Below are 15,481 nucleotides of genomic sequence, written 5' to 3' on the forward strand. Positions count from 1 at the left end.
TTCCTCCTCCTTCCCCCCAGCTTTTATTAGTGAGCACAACATCATATAGTATAGAATATCCCTTTGGTAAGTTGGGGTCAGCTGTCCTGCCTGTGTGTCCTTGCAGCTTCTTGTGCCCCTCCAGCGTACTGACTGTCGGGGCAGCATGAGAAACAGAAAAGGCCTTGAGGCTTTGTGTCCTGGTTTGAGGACCCTTTAGCAATAGCTAAAACATCCCTGTGTTATCAACACTGTTTTGGTCACAAACCCAAAACACCGCACCATGTGGGCTTCTATAAAGAAAATTAACCCTATCCCAGACAAAGCCAGTAGACATGTGAAAAACAACAAGAAAGGCTTGTATGGGCACATGAGCAGCAAGAGGAAGACTAGGAAAAGTGAGTCCGTGGCTGAATGGGAATGAGGACCTTATCACAGAGGCACTTAATGTCTTACCTCAGTCTTTAATAGTACTACTGGCCTTCAGAAATCCCAGGCAGGGATTCAGGGCAAGGCAGACCTACCCTCAGTGGAGGAGAATGAGGTCAGAGAATGTTTAAAGAAACTGGACATGTGCAAAGCCATGACCATGGTGGGGTATGTGCTGAGGGAGCTAACTGGTATTGGGAGGCCACTCTTGGTAGTCCTTGAAAGGTCATCCTGACTGGGAGAGGTTCCTTAAGACTGGAAGAAAGCAAATGTAACTCCTGTCTTCAAGAAGGGTAAGAAGCCTCCTTTTTGATGAGAGTGGCAGGTTGGTCAGCATCATGTTGACCCATTGGAAGGTGATGGAGCAAATAATCCTGGAAGCCGTTTCTAAACATATGAAGGACAAGAAGCTGGTTGGGAGTAGTCAGCGTGGATCTATGAAGGGGAAGTCATGTCTGACCAATCTGTTAGCCTTCTATGATAAGATCACTGACTTGGTGGAGGACGGGAGGGCAGTGGCTGTTGTTTACGTTGACTTCTGCAAAGGTTTTGACACTGTCTGCAGTATCATACTCGTTGGCAAACCGATGAAGTGCAGTCTAGGTAAATGGACAGTGAGGTGGACTGAGAACTGGCAGAAGTGCCAGGCTCAAAGGGTTGTGATCAGCAGCACGATGTCCAGCTGAAGGCTGGTCCCTGGCAATGTGGGGCAGGGGTGGATAGCGGGGCCAGTGGTGCTCAGCATCTTCACTAATGACCTGCAGGGTAGGGCAGAGTGCACTCTCAGCAAGTTTACAGATGCATCCAAGCTGGGAAGAGTGTTTGAGTCACCAGAGGGTCAAGCTGCCATTCAGAGGCCTCAGCAGGCTGGAGAAATGGGCTGAAGGATCCTCGTGAACAAAGGGAAATGGCAGGTCCTGTACCTGGAGAGGAATAACTGCAGGCTGAGTGTCTGAAAAGCAGGTTTGGCAGGAAGGACCCCAGGGATCCTGGTAGACACCAAGTAGACCATGAGGCATCAACTTGTGCTTGTGGCAAAAGCGGCTCGTAGCTTCCTGGGCTGCATGAGCTAGAGGATTGGCAGAAGGCAAATGGAGAGAGGTGATCCTTCTCCTCTTCTCCTTTCTGGTGAAGCTCATCTGGAGTGTGGTGTCTGGTTCTGGGTTCTTCCATACAAGAGAGAGATGGAGATGTTGGAATGAGTCTGGCGAAGGGCCGTGAAGATGGCTGGGGGATTGGAGCATCTGACATCTGAGGAGAGCCTGAGAGAGATGGGACTGTTTAGCTTGGAGAAGGCTCAGCATGATGTTATCAATATGTCTGAATATGTGATATGGTGGGGTTAGGAAAGTGTAGCCCGAGTCCTTTTGGCAGTAGGCAGTGGAAGGACAAGAGGCAATGAGCATAAATTGAAATACAGGAAAATCCCTTTAAACGTAATAAAACCTTTTTAACTTTAAAGGTGATTGAACACTGGGATTTCCATCCTCAGAGGTATTCAAAACCTGGCTGCGCAAGGCCTGAGCAACCTATGCTTTAGCTGTCTCTGCTTTGAATAAGGAGGTTTGGACTAGATGGCCTACAGATGTACCTTCCAACCTCAAATGTGTGATTTGAGTAGTGGTTAATGGGTTGTACTCTACTTGCAAGCTGATAATTAATGGAGTACCATCAAGGGCTGTCCTAATACTTGTTCCTTTTAACATCTTTGTCAGTTACTGGAGAAGGCAGTGGAGTGCACTCCCCTCAAGTCTGTGTTTGATATGAAATTGGTGGAACAGTTGACATGCTAAAGAGTGGAGGGACCTGAGGCGAGAGGAACTCTGATTGTCTAGCTTGGAGAAAACAGGAGGTCCTAATACCAGCCGTACAATACCTACAGGGAAGTTACCAAGAAGGTGGAGTCGGGCTCTTCAAAGCAGTGCATAGTGGGACAACAAGACCAATGGATGTAGATTGAAAAAGGAAAGGTTCCAATCATCTGTAGAGAGAAAACTTCTCCTGGTCAAGCAGTGGAGCAGGTTGTCTTGCGTGCCCTACCTCTGACCTTGGAGGTTTTCAAGACCCAGGTGGACAAAGCCCTGAGCCTGAATGACCCTGATTTTTCAGTTCAGTGATAAATTTTTCAAGTTCTGTTTACATGTCAGCTTGTAATGTGTGGTGTCACTCTTTCTCTTCTGCTCTTCATTGTGTAGTTTAGCAGACCTCTTGTGAACTGGTTTTATAATGTTTTGGGGCTTCATGGAAGAAGCAATAGATGAGTTACTAACAGTAGCCTTGCACCTGGAATGTATCTGAAAGTCATAACATTCTTTTAGTGATGACTTGCAGGCTCTGGGGGAGTGGGGGAGATGTTCAGCATTGTGTCAGTGTGACATTTTGGGGGTGGAAAGGAATAGCTGTTTTCATGTCAACTTATTCAGTTTAGTCCTCAGGGCTTCTGTTATTTAGGCAGAACCCATTTACTGTGGTGTAATGGTTTGCTTTGCTTTGTGAGCTGTATTGCCTGTTTGCTGGCCGCATCTTGCAGGGTTTACACAGCACAGTCATTTGCGTGGAAAGCAGTTGCCTATTACTGGTTCTCATTTTGCTGTTTCAATGGTTGAAGTGCTAAATGTTTGGTTTAACATCCTGGGGCATGGTTTTCCGCTGAAGAAAACAGGAGTAAGGCTTTACAAATATGGCTATCCCTGACCTTGCCAATTGGACTCCTCCTAGTAGGTATTTGATGAACCACTAAATACAACTGTGGCTTCCATATTTGAATACCCCAGGTCTGTTATTTTTGATTCTCCAAAGGAATTTTTCTGTCTTTGTGACTTCCTTAATTCTCTACAGGGACTTTGTTGTGTGTGTGATTTCAAGGGATGGGGATTTGTCCCAGGGAAAGACAAAGATACACCGTATAATGGTAACAAGCTTATAACACACCTCTGTCTAATAACAGACATTCAGAGCACGAGGAGTATTTAATCTTCAGATCCCCTGATGCATAATCTCAAGTGAAAGTAAGTTTTTCTCCCTTTGGCGAAACGCTGCAAGAGCATGTTCATGCAGCAAAGTTTTGCATTTCTGTATAAACAACAGTGAAACTCAGTATGATGCAACAAATTCTTGTTAAATACTCTATAGGTTGATAGTGATGTATTTAGCAAAGTAAGTGCAGTGGCTTGGGATGCTTATGAATTTGAGAACCTTTTGAGAAATGAAATGCTTTAGAAGTCTCATGAACAAAAGCTAAAATGTTGTCCAAGAAATAAAAATAAACTTTTTAATGCTGCCAGAGTAGATACTGCTGAAGCATCATAAATTAACTTCCTTTAAACAGTAAAGAAAAATGCATGCCATTTGTTGCCTTAACCATGATGGATATTCCTGGGTTTGTTTTGTTTTGTTTTTTTCCTTTAGCCTCTCTGTAGCAGTTACCCACAAATGTTAGCATCACATATTGCCTATTTTATGTGTTCTCTTGGTTAAACTGAATGTATTACTTTCACTGAGAATATATCATTGCATTGGTGCTTTCTTATTCCTTTCGAAGGCATGGAAACTTCAATGTCAATAATTATGCATATCTGTGTTTCTCTTTTAGTGGAGGCGATAGTGGAGTTTGACTACAAAGCTCAACATGATGATGAGCTGACAATCACTGTAGGTGACATAATCACCAATATCAAGAAAGATGATGGAGGCTGGTGGGAAGGACAGCTCAAAGGCAGAAGAGGTTTGTTCCCTGACAACTTTGTAAGAGTGAGTACAAAGTGGAACTGTTCTTGTGTTGTGTGTATACGTTTTCTGTACTGTGCTGTTTAAATCAGAATATTGCTTAGATCCAAAACCATAATACATTGTGATACAATGTTCTATTGAGCCTATGTTACAAAGAAAAGATTACTTTCTTTGCAAAGACAGTATAGTTTTGGTATCCTGAAAATAAAAGCTACCCCTAGATTTCTCTGCTGTTCAGTGATTATGTTTGATTGTGTGGTCTGGGAACAAAGTGATTATTCTAGAACAACTTATATGTCCTGGCATTTGCAATATTTTCTCTTCTCTGTAACTGCTATTTCTTCTTTAAAGTGGTTTCTTATGTTTTGTAGAAGATTTTGTGAATACTTATTCCTGGCTAAACTAGTTGAGAATAATTAAAGTGGATTTTTCCAACTATAGAAACTTTAACAAAAATGTGTTATTTTGTGTTTCATGTAATATACCAAATAACTTGCAGTAATACTGGTTTTAGGAAAACAATTCAAAGTTTTAGAAATACATATCTTTTTTTACTGGGCATCTGTGTGTGCACACATATGTCTACACATATGAGACTAGCTGTTAGTATCTCTGAGCCTGCTTGATATGTCATTGCAGACCTAGGCTGTTAGTTTCTATAAAACTCCATAAACTTGGCTCTCCACTATGGAAAAGAGAGCGAGAACTACAGTAAATTACATAAATAGGTTTTATGTTAATCTGTTACAACAGCTTCAGAGGATCTTTGGGACTTTCCCCTTTCCAAGGGTATAAGTATCTTTATTTTTTCTTTCTTTTTCTTCTTCTAACTGTGTGAGCCAGTTGTGTGTTTAGACATATGCAAATAATGAAGTTAGTTCATTTTGCTTCAATAGCACTGCATATGTCGAGGTAATCTGGGGAGGTGGTTCGGTGGCAAATTTATCAAGCCCGTAGTGGAGCTCACACAGGAGCCTCAGGTGTTCCTGTGGGGACAAGCATACTCACATGCTAATCCTTGTTCTTGTCATTGCCAAGAAGAAAGAACAGCTCTGTGTCTGTCAGGCAGCAATGATTAGGAGCGAGTAACAGCCTCTACAAGATGAAAAGAAGTGAAGGAGGAAATGGATACCCTGTTTCTTGTTAACCTCTGAAAATCCACACTTTGGAGTAGAGGGAAGAAACTATTTTGGGACTCGTTGTGTATTGATAATATTTTTCTGCTTGAACTCTGAACTGTGAAGTTCTGTGGGACAAAAGCAGACTTCCTCTAAGCTTTCTCCTGGCTGATACTTGAAATCTGCTGCTGATTTTAGGAGGAGTTGGGTTTAGTGTCCTAAATAAATGTGGCCTATGAGTTTCTGTTATGAAAAATATCATAATCTAAGTATGAAGGTTTGCAAGTTCTCCCCCTCAGTACCTAATTTTTAAGGCCTTTTCTTTCCAAAATGACTTCAAACTGTGGCATCCTGTCACATAATTGAAAAATAAATAGCTTTTTCTCAAAAGAAAGTTCTAAAACAACAATAAATGTTTTGAATTTTCTGTTCGTATAAAATATCACTACCTGCTCTTTGCTCTCGTGCCGCACACACACACCCTTTTTCTTTTTTTTTAAATCAGCATCCAGGGCTGTTTTCTAAAGAACTAAAAACCTCATTAAATTCTTCCTCATTCTCAGCTTGAATGCAAAGTCAAATATGTTTTTCATAGTTGACCATTCCCTCTCTAAATTAGGTAACGTGGAGTGGAAGATACAAACTTCCTAAAAGTATAGTTCGTATGTGAATATCTTAAGTGAAAACCTTTATTTTTCTTCAGTTTTTCTTGTGTAAATATCCTTGTGTCTGGAGAGCTATAGTCAAACATAACAGCAGTCCCATTAGAAGGCTTGTTGAGTGTAATCATTCTGTCCACTAAGATTATAAGTAATTGTAAACTTTCTCTTTCAGTTAAGGAAAATTTTTTTAGAAGTGTGTGCAGAGTAAAGCTCACCAGCAATCAATTCATGCCTCATTGCTATTCTGTTGTGTCAGCAAGGTAATTGAGAGGCAGGCAAAAAGGGATGCTAGCGATGAGTGGTGGAGCTGAATGCAACTCCAAATTCCCATTGCTTATCACAATTGGTTGTAAGAGTAGTTACTTGCGAAAGTCATTCGGAGCTAAAAATCACTAATGAACTTCTTGAGGTACTTTGCATTCTGCCTTCTAGTAGAGGGAATAAATTCTTATGGAAAAAGCTTTTCCTTCCTGTGATATAGTTTTCTTTTGAATAAATTCTTGCTGACATTCCAAAGAAATTGTTTGGTTTAGCAAAAATTGAATGTTTGGGCTGAATTGAAACCACTGGATTAACACAGTAGAGAGGCCTGAGTGATCTTGGTTAGCATGTGTGCCTAGATTCTGGAAGTGCAGTTTGAAGGGGAAAGAGGTTGGAAGAAAAGATGTACAAATCAGAAATGGAAAAATTAGGGAAATGCAATATATTGGAATGTTTATGAAAAGACATTAATACAAAGTGTAACTTAAGGAAAAAAAATATTTTTCAAGGAAGTACTACGTTGTGATGTGGAAAAGACATTTGGAGTTGCCTGTAGCAAAAGTGGTTTTAAATTCCACAGAATAAATGCAAATTAGGAGACCATTGAAGAGGAGTTGTCTGAAGACAGATGTGAAAAAGAAAGAGGAAAGGGGAGGTAGCATTGATATATATGCAGTATGTGTGCAGTTATTTTTTCAGGGGACTTTCACTGTGAAGTTGTATCAGAGGTACTTCCTGTTCTCAAATCTGCAAAACAACTGCTCTGAATTTTATGTATTTTTATACATACAGACACAAAACACCACAGATTCATACCCTTCTTAGGCTCTGCAATTCAATATGCAAGGTGTAACAGAAAAGGTATTTGAAATTTCTTTTCTTTTTCCTTTTTCACTGCCTATTAGTCTGCAGCTATGGTCACTTGGAAGATTTTGTGGGAGAAGTTTGTCTAAGTATAAGTCCCTCTTTAAGATCTAATTTACCTCTGTAAACCTTTGTAGATATGTACTTTTTTTAGATGTAGCAATGCTGAATTTATAGTAATAAATGTGTATCTGGTTGTCATCTTCTCTGTTTTCTTTCAATTTTTCAGGTAGGGAAATAGAAGTATGAGTGGAGAATTCCTAGTTGTCTGTTTTACTCATCAGTTATACAGTTGAAAAACAGTACATAGCAGGTGTGATTGCAGCGTAGTTCATTTGCATGCTATAAAGTTGGTCTTCGATATCTTTCTGGCTTGCAAACTTCAACTTGAAATCCAAAATCCTTACTTTTATAACCAGAAAATAAAGTAAATGTGGATGATGTGTAGTATATTAGGGGTTTTTTAAAATGCTATGAGGAGACAGACAGGAGGCTTTTGATTATTTTTTTTTTCTGGTGTTATTTTAACAAATTCCTTCTCTAACCATGCTCTGCAGTGTAAAACTGTGTTTGTAAGTGTGACGGCATCTGAGACAGTTAGATTTTGCTGATAGCAGATGAAGATGTAGAAAGCAGGAAACTGTGGTGCAGAGCCATCTTTGCCGGTTTTAATTTACAAACCCAGTTCTATGTGGGATTGGGTGGTGTTATACTGGTAAACTGAAACTGCTGCATGTGGCAACCTTCAGGCTTGTCTGTACTCCAGAGGACTTGCCAATATTGCTAGCAGGACTAGAGTGGTAAATTTATTTTAAAATTAGCAAGAAATGTGGTGGTAGTTACTTTTGAAATTGTGGTGTATAGCTTGGATTTTAGAAACAATGAAACAGAACAGGGGCTTTGTGTAACTACAGCTGCCTCAGGTGAGAACAGCCATCTGGATTTCTTGTACAAACAGAATACAATCTTTAAACAGTGCAGATGATTAGCTGTAGGATGTCAGCGATATTCATGCTGAATCATAGGTACGTGGTGGAGATCCTTATCTGTTGCTTGTAATTTAATTTTCTTCTCTATATGTTTTGTTTGTTTGTTTTTAACCTTCACAACCAGCCAGAGGTTGCAGGGGGTTGTGAGTGCACAGGGTGATTCCTTGATGAAACTGTTGTGCTTGTTACACACCCCACACACCCTTACCCATCCCTATCAGTGCTTTCCTAAAACCTTTCATAAGACTCTGCCTCTGTACACGCAGGGCTCCTTTACAGCTGTAGCTTGGCTCCTGGAAGGGAAAAGAGAATATTCCCCATGTCCCAGAACAGTTTGGTTCTTGCAGTGCTTTCTGCTTCTCCAGCCCTCCGGCTGCTGCTTAGTACCCATGAGGTTGGAGAACTGACTAACTCCTGTTGTCCTTCCCTCCTGTTTTGCCACCACACTCTCTGATACCCGTGTGCCTGCCTTTGCTTGTAGGTTCTTATTGGCTTCACTGCTCTCCTAAATACTTTGAATACTATTAATTAAGTGACGAAGTGGGCCCCTTCTGAAAGTTGTGGCATCTGCCAAGGCACTGAGGTTATATGCAGACTAGGGAAAGCAGTGTACTGTCTGTACCTGAAAAGATAACTTGCTTTATGGGTCAATGAATTATTATGGGGTTTTTTTACATACTTGGCAGGTTTGCAATTCAATTACTGAGCTCTTTTGTTTGAAATTTTAGTAGAATATTGTCTATGTATTTTTTCCTAGGAAATGTTTTAGATTGTGGCATCCTAACTGTTATGTCGTCTTGGGAATGAGACTCAGGAGTATTAGTTTCTTGTTCCAAGTTCTGGGTATGACCATTAAACTTGTTATCCTTACAGTGAAATACAAGAGAATATAATTGGTGAAAGAAATTTTCAGATAGGTTCGATCATATGAAAATGTTGTCTCTTTGAGCTTCTGTTTCTGTCAACAGCAAGGAAGATTTTGTGGAGAGAAACATAGCATCACTATGCGTTGTTATTTATTGTTGCTGCTGTTATTACTCTTACAATGGTGAAAGCAAAACTAGTAAAACAGTCTTTTTCCCCTCTCCCAGCCCATCTGCCCCACAGAGACGCAGGTCCACCAAGACGGCAAATAGTCTCTGACTTGGCAGTGTTCACTCCTCAAAGGGAATTCAGCACAGAGCAGCAGCAGCACTCTGGGCAGTCCTGGATGCCCAGGGCATGATTACAAATAATGTCACACCTCAACCTGTTCATCTGGCTTCAGAGGAGGTGAGGGAGCTCCCAGTGAGGCAGCTTCCCTGGGTGTTTGGCCTGGAAGTGACGTGAGACTCCCTAGCAGCAACAGAGGCTCCTTCCCATTCCTGGTCACAGGGAACTGGTGATATTCTCAGCTGAATGGGAAGGGTGCTGTGCTCATTGAAGTCAGGAGAATGGATCCCGTATGTTTGTCATGGGGGCAAGTGTGGTGTTGGTTGTCCTGTGATGATCAGTTTGTTGGATATGTTTTGATGCCAGGCTTTGAGAAGGGGGATTACTGGAGGGGGGAGAGAAACAGAGAGGAAAGAAGCGTTTCTGTTTGGGGCTGTCAGCTGTTGAATGTGTTGCAGGAACCAGTGTGTGAATGTTTTATGAACTAGTCAAAAGTGACAGAGTTTTAAATGTATGCGGCAGTCATGTAGTGTACACATGGTAACGTGTAGCTTCAGTGTTAAGGTTTTGATTATCTTTTCGTGACTAGTACTTTATATTGCAACAAGTTATTAGTGAAAAGTAACCTTCTGAAAAGGCAGTGGCTTAACTGTAATTATATATTGATAGAACTAGTGAAAATTTAAGAGTTTGAAAATGAAATGTATTGCTTTTCATTCTTTAATGTGCATTGTAATTGGTGAAGTTTAAACAAAAGCATAAAAAGAAATATTCTTATATGCATAATACTTAATATTGCTTCACTGATTTGGAGTAGGTACTATAAACTGATATACAAAGGAGACTCAATTATTTCCTCTTTTTGCTCAGGTTTTTCTTTTATATTCTTAAGAAAACCTCAATAGAGTATTTCTGTTTAAAATACGCTGGTGTTAAAATTGTAAATAAATAAAAAAAAATTACGCTAAAAAGGAAACTAAACACTTCTTTTTTTTTCCCTTCCTGAGGCTCTCAGCCATGAGGAAGAAGAGAACCTAATCAGAGATTGAAACAAGGATCAAATGTGCTATCTATGAGTCATATTTTCAAAGATAAAACTTCTCTGGAGCTGTGATATCATAATTTTTCAAAACAGCTTCAATTTCTTCAGAAATTATTTATATATTATTATTTGGAACTGTGTTACATGGGGAAGTCAGTTTGGTTTTGGCAATAGCCTCTTAAAGTAATTTCCATACGGATTTATAGAATTGGCAGGATTCCAGAGGGTGGACAGTGTTTCTCTAACCTAGTCCTAAAACGTTGGGAGGCAGAGAAGGTGTCCTGACCTTATACTTTCTCTTCCCTGAAGTCAGTTTCTTTTTTTTTCCTTTCCCCTGACAGCTTTCCAAGCCCGGGATGTTTTTATTTTCTCTGTAGCTTGTTTATATGTGGGTGGGTTTGTTAGTAATCCATGTATTTTGGTCTGATTCATTTTTACACTTGTTCTTGGAATTGTTTTACCGTTGGAGCAGGCTGCTGTAAGAAACTCTTCTCTGTAGGTAAAATCTGTAGGGGTGCTTAGCAGCATTTGCATACAAATGTCTTGAAAAAAGTACTGCTAGGGGTTTGGGTTTACAGAGAGTACAGCTGTGTATCTGATTTTTCCTGACAGGAGCAGTAACCTCATTAGAATTATTAAAGCACAGTAACAGAAAGCACAAGATCCTAGAAACTGAATTGCAGTTCAGTCCCGCTGCTGTTTGAAGCTAGCATGAGAATACTTGTTGATATTTCCACTTTTCTTGCAATTTAATTACATATCCCTGAGATGGATTCCCTCAACTTTAGGAAACATTGTTTTTTATGTCTGTTTGCAAAAAAGGGTATAAGACAAGCAGTATTCTGGATGACTGTCGTGTAACTACAGCATTTAATAATTTAGTAATTGTGAAGGATTGTGCTTGCATTCAAGCTTAGTCTGACAAATATTCCATTTATGCCATTAGAACAATCTATCCTGTATCCTGACTACATCTACCAGTTTGTATTACTTAAATGTTAAGTAGCATTAACATTAAGTAAGAATGAAGATAGAACCAAGAGGGACATGTGGAAAAAAGAAAGATATTGGGGATTGTAAGGCTAGCTGTTCTAACTGCTGCTGTCATGATTTAGTGATACTCTTTGCTTCTGAATATTCCTGTCCTGATAAAACACTGTAATTTATTAACAGTAATTATATATGCATATGTGGGTGGGTTGTCTAGCAGTGTTGATTTTTTTTTTATTTGTTTGGGTGCGTTTTTTTGTTGTTGTTTTTGGGTTTTACTTCTATGTACAGAAGTGTTGGGTTTTTTTCTGAAGTATCATGTATAGACCATTTAACAGCTTTCAGGCATTTATAAAGTGCTTATCAACCGGAATAGTAAACATTATTTGCTATTGGAAGTAGTATTTGACAAATTAGGTGTCTTTGTATTCAGTGTCTGGAAGTGCTGCAATTTCCTGCTAGAAGCTTTTGGGAAGTATTTGGGAATCTGATGGTGGAGAGAGTCCTTAGAGGGTCCCTGATCTCCTGCCATCACCTAATTATTTACTCTACTAAAATTTCACTAGTGCTGTTAGTAAAATTATAATATGACAGAGTATATTAGAGCAGTTTAGGTTTATGATCAGCACATGTTGTTCTTTTCAGAGTTGGAAAGAGACGAGTATATGTGAGTCTCTTAATCCTCGTTTTTTGGCTCTGTTACAGCCATATGAAATATATTATTGTATATAGATAAACACTGTAGTCATGCACTTACCCTTGGAAAAGACAAAGGTGCAAGTAAACTACCATCATGTAATAGGATGAGTTATTTACTCACTCTGACTTCAGACTGCTTCTTCAGTGATGGATACTTAGCGCCAATGGTTGTGACAGGAGGCAGTGAGGGATGGAAGAGGAGAAACAAGTAGAGCATACATTTTTAAAAATAACATTGGTACCTCCCACCTGGAAAGAAGGAACAAGGCAAACCTGTCATCTTTACAGAAGGTGGTAATGACTTCTGCTTTTATTGATTTTTTTTTTTTTTTTTTTTTTTGACTGGGAGTATTGAGAGAAATAAATGCATCATAAGTCATTCAAGACTGTGCAAGGTGTTGAGTGTACGTATCTGCTGCTTCACAAAACCTTGATTTCTCCATTTCCCACTGCATGGGGACTCGCTGCACCCTTTTAAAGATTAATTTAGTAGTCATTCTTCCAGAGAACTTGCATTTGCCTTCCCAGAGGCTATAAGCCAGTATTATCAAAACCCCTGATTAAAAACACTCTTCCAACAGAAGTCGTCTCTTTTATAACTTTTGTGTTCTCTTATGGTTACAAGTTACTGCTGTTATTTTGGCTGGTTCATGATAACGAGCTTTGCTAAGCCTTGGTTTCGCTTTTAGACATGCTTAGGTGAGTTTAGGCAGTCTAATTTATCTGTCAGTATTTACTTATTAATTGATAGCACAGAGCAAGTGAAACTCTTTTTATCCTTTTGGCTGAAAATGATTCTCTTCCTACTTGGAGCCAAGAGCATCGTGTCATTCAGCTTTCCTTTTGCCACCTGTGTTTACTAGCTTTTTGGTTGCTTGAAGGTGGTTTTGTTTTGTTTTTGTTTACTTGCCCCAAGCTTCCTTATCATGCTGCCCCCAGGACCCTGCCAGCGTGTGAGCAGACTGCCTATCTTACTGCATGTTGCTGTCACGTTGTCTGCATTACGTGGCTGTGACACTTTAGAGACATAGTTCGTAGAGTCCTCAGCCATTGCCAAATCACTGGCCCAATGAACACCTAATAACTATAGATAGCAGAAGGTAGGATGCAAATCTTTGTTTTCTTTATTCTTCCCTAATGTCATATGTCTCAACTTTATTGTACTGTCAAGCGCAAAGACAAAATGTAACCTATTCCTCATTTAAAAGTCATTCTAAGGTGACCTGAATTACTCTCTTTCCAGGGCTGAATTAGAGAAATATAGATGGAAAAATGCCTGTAATTCAGAACTACCACGTTAACGATCTTGAATAAAAAATATCTAAAATTTACCCACCAAAAAACTGCATAGATATCTCAATGTATCTTTCAGCAATTATTTTAATGCTTCACTTTTGTTTTAGAGGAGCATACTTCTAAAATTTAGCTGAATATTTTCTATACAGTGTGTTTCATGGAAAAAAGTACTTATAAGTGGAACTACCTGAAATGTAGGGTTGGACATGTACAAAAGGGCATATGCTCAGTTGTTTTCCTCTGTTCCCACACAGCTTCTTCATTTGGTGACCTTCAGTTGATCCATAATGCTCTGTGGTGTACTTTTATCTGTTTGCCTTTCTTTGACTCTGTGGGGTCTGTACTTTCAAACTGAAAGCACCTGAAGGCTTATGGTTGTGAATTTGAGTTGATCAGTTCTCATTAACAGATTGTCACAAATAATGATGGTTAATTCAAAACCCTAAACTGGTTTGTTACTGATGTTTTGTAAATGTACAGAATGCTGGACTAAAGTCCTGGAAGGAGTAAAGATTTGTGTTGCCTTGCTGTGAGATATCGCCAGTATTTTTCCCTGTAGATGGAAAGATTATACGTATTTTGAAACCTCCTTAAGTGAACAGCTGAGGGCAGATCCTTTAAAAACTATTGTACAGAAAGAATTTCCCTGTACAAGTAGTTCACTGAAGTTGATGGAATGACTAGGGGGATGCGACTGCTTACATGCACTCATTCTTCCAGGACTGAGCATTTCATAGTCCTTAATGGCTCTGTGGTTCTGTGTAGAAAACTTCCCAGTTTCTGTATTGTCAGCACGTATGTTTTTAGTGGGTCATTTGAGCTTCTGCAACCTTTCATACAATGTGAAAATGTTTGAAAGAATCTAGACAAACTCTCTGGTGGACATCAGAGGAAAATTTTGAGTAAGTGGAGGGAGAGGAATGCCTCATTAAACTGTAAAGCTCTTTTTTTAAATATCCTTTTCAAATTGTTTTCAGCAATACATTTATGCGCATGTAGCAGACATGTGTAACGTTTGTGTGTGGTATGCAGAAGCAGACACTAGGTCTAAACCCAGAACATATAAGTTAAAGGATCAGAAATTATTTCTAAAGGGACTTTTATTTCACAAAATAGAAAGAAAGAAGGGAAATATATTGTCTGGTCTCATTCATTAATTCAACCTTTTCTCCTCACCTAAGCAATTGTATAAAGCTGATCTTCTATATCTGAAACAGAGTTTTTACAAGGAAGTAGAATGTATGTTGCTCACCCTTCTGAACCTTGGTGACACTTGCAGTGATGCTCTGTAATATTGACCCAACTTCTTTGTGCTGTGATTTTTACCTTTTGATTGTTTGGTTAGTGAGGATTCAGATATTTAGAAAGGGTAATTTTTTGGGGGTCTCTTTAAAGGGAGTTTACTCTGCTCCACAGTAGTTTTGGGGTTTTTTTAAGGTTCATGTGTTTCCATTAGTAGCTGCTCTTCTCTTCCCACTCCCCCACCCAGTGATTTCTGCGTGGGTTCTTTTTTCTCATGAAGTTGAAACTGGGCGTACAAGTTACAGGGTTGAAGAACTCCTTCAGGGCTTCCTTGCTCATGCCTGGAGTTACTTGTAATGTGTTGGTAACTTGCCTCTCCAGTCTCTGTACCATGTTCTTCTGCTGTCAAATTGCACCACCATGAAACTGAGCACTGTAAAGAATGAGAGAAAATATTTATTATAGCTGTGTTAGAGAGTGGTTTTTATTTGAAGACTGGTGGAGTCTTCTGGGTATTAGTGGAGGCTTTCTGGGTCATGCCTTTGAGCCTGTCTGTACTAAATGAGCTATTCAACTCCTAGCATTGAAGAATGTATGTGGAGGGACAGATGGGAAGATGGAATTTGAGTTTTAAGAACCACCACCACCAGAATTTGCTAATGAGTGCTAACAGATATGTGTTTCCTACTGGTGTTTTCAGGTGTTCATAAAGCAAGAACAAGATTTGCAGGGAGAGGCTAATTACTATCTCTTACTAGATTGCATTGTTGGAAAAATTGACTGGCCTTCCAGACTCAGTATCCCCTCATCAGATCTGACAACAAGCAACAAAATTAAAGATAAATACTGGCTACAGGCAATTATTTTTAGTTAAGGACACTTAGTATTAGCTGGTTGGACTGCTTGAGAGAAAAGGGAAGTTTGCATCATTGGAGCATGATACATAGTAGCAGGAGACCTGAACTTGAAACAGCATTATTACTGCTCTGCTGCACTTACAGCCATACCGTCATTTTGGTGAACTTCACC

The 15,481-nt window shown here is 39.6% G+C and overlaps 1 protein-coding gene across 1 annotated transcript in view; it reads left to right on the top strand.

Annotated features, from left to right (window-relative positions):
* Positions 1 to 15,481, top strand: part of LOC104294849 (SH3 domain-containing kinase-binding protein 1-like) — a gene marked incomplete at its 3' end in the record, with an annotated part of 200,492 nt that overhangs the window by 4,070 nt on the left and 180,941 nt on the right. The window contains exon 2 of the mRNA XM_009894511.1: positions 4,001 to 4,158. The remainder of the gene's footprint in view (positions 1 to 4,000; positions 4,159 to 15,481) is intronic.

This window comes from Charadrius vociferus, unplaced genomic scaffold (assembly GCF_000708025.1).
Source record: "Charadrius vociferus isolate BGI_N301 unplaced genomic scaffold, ASM70802v2 scaffold770, whole genome shotgun sequence".
Taxonomy (NCBI): domain Eukaryota; kingdom Metazoa; phylum Chordata; class Aves; order Charadriiformes; family Charadriidae; genus Charadrius; species Charadrius vociferus.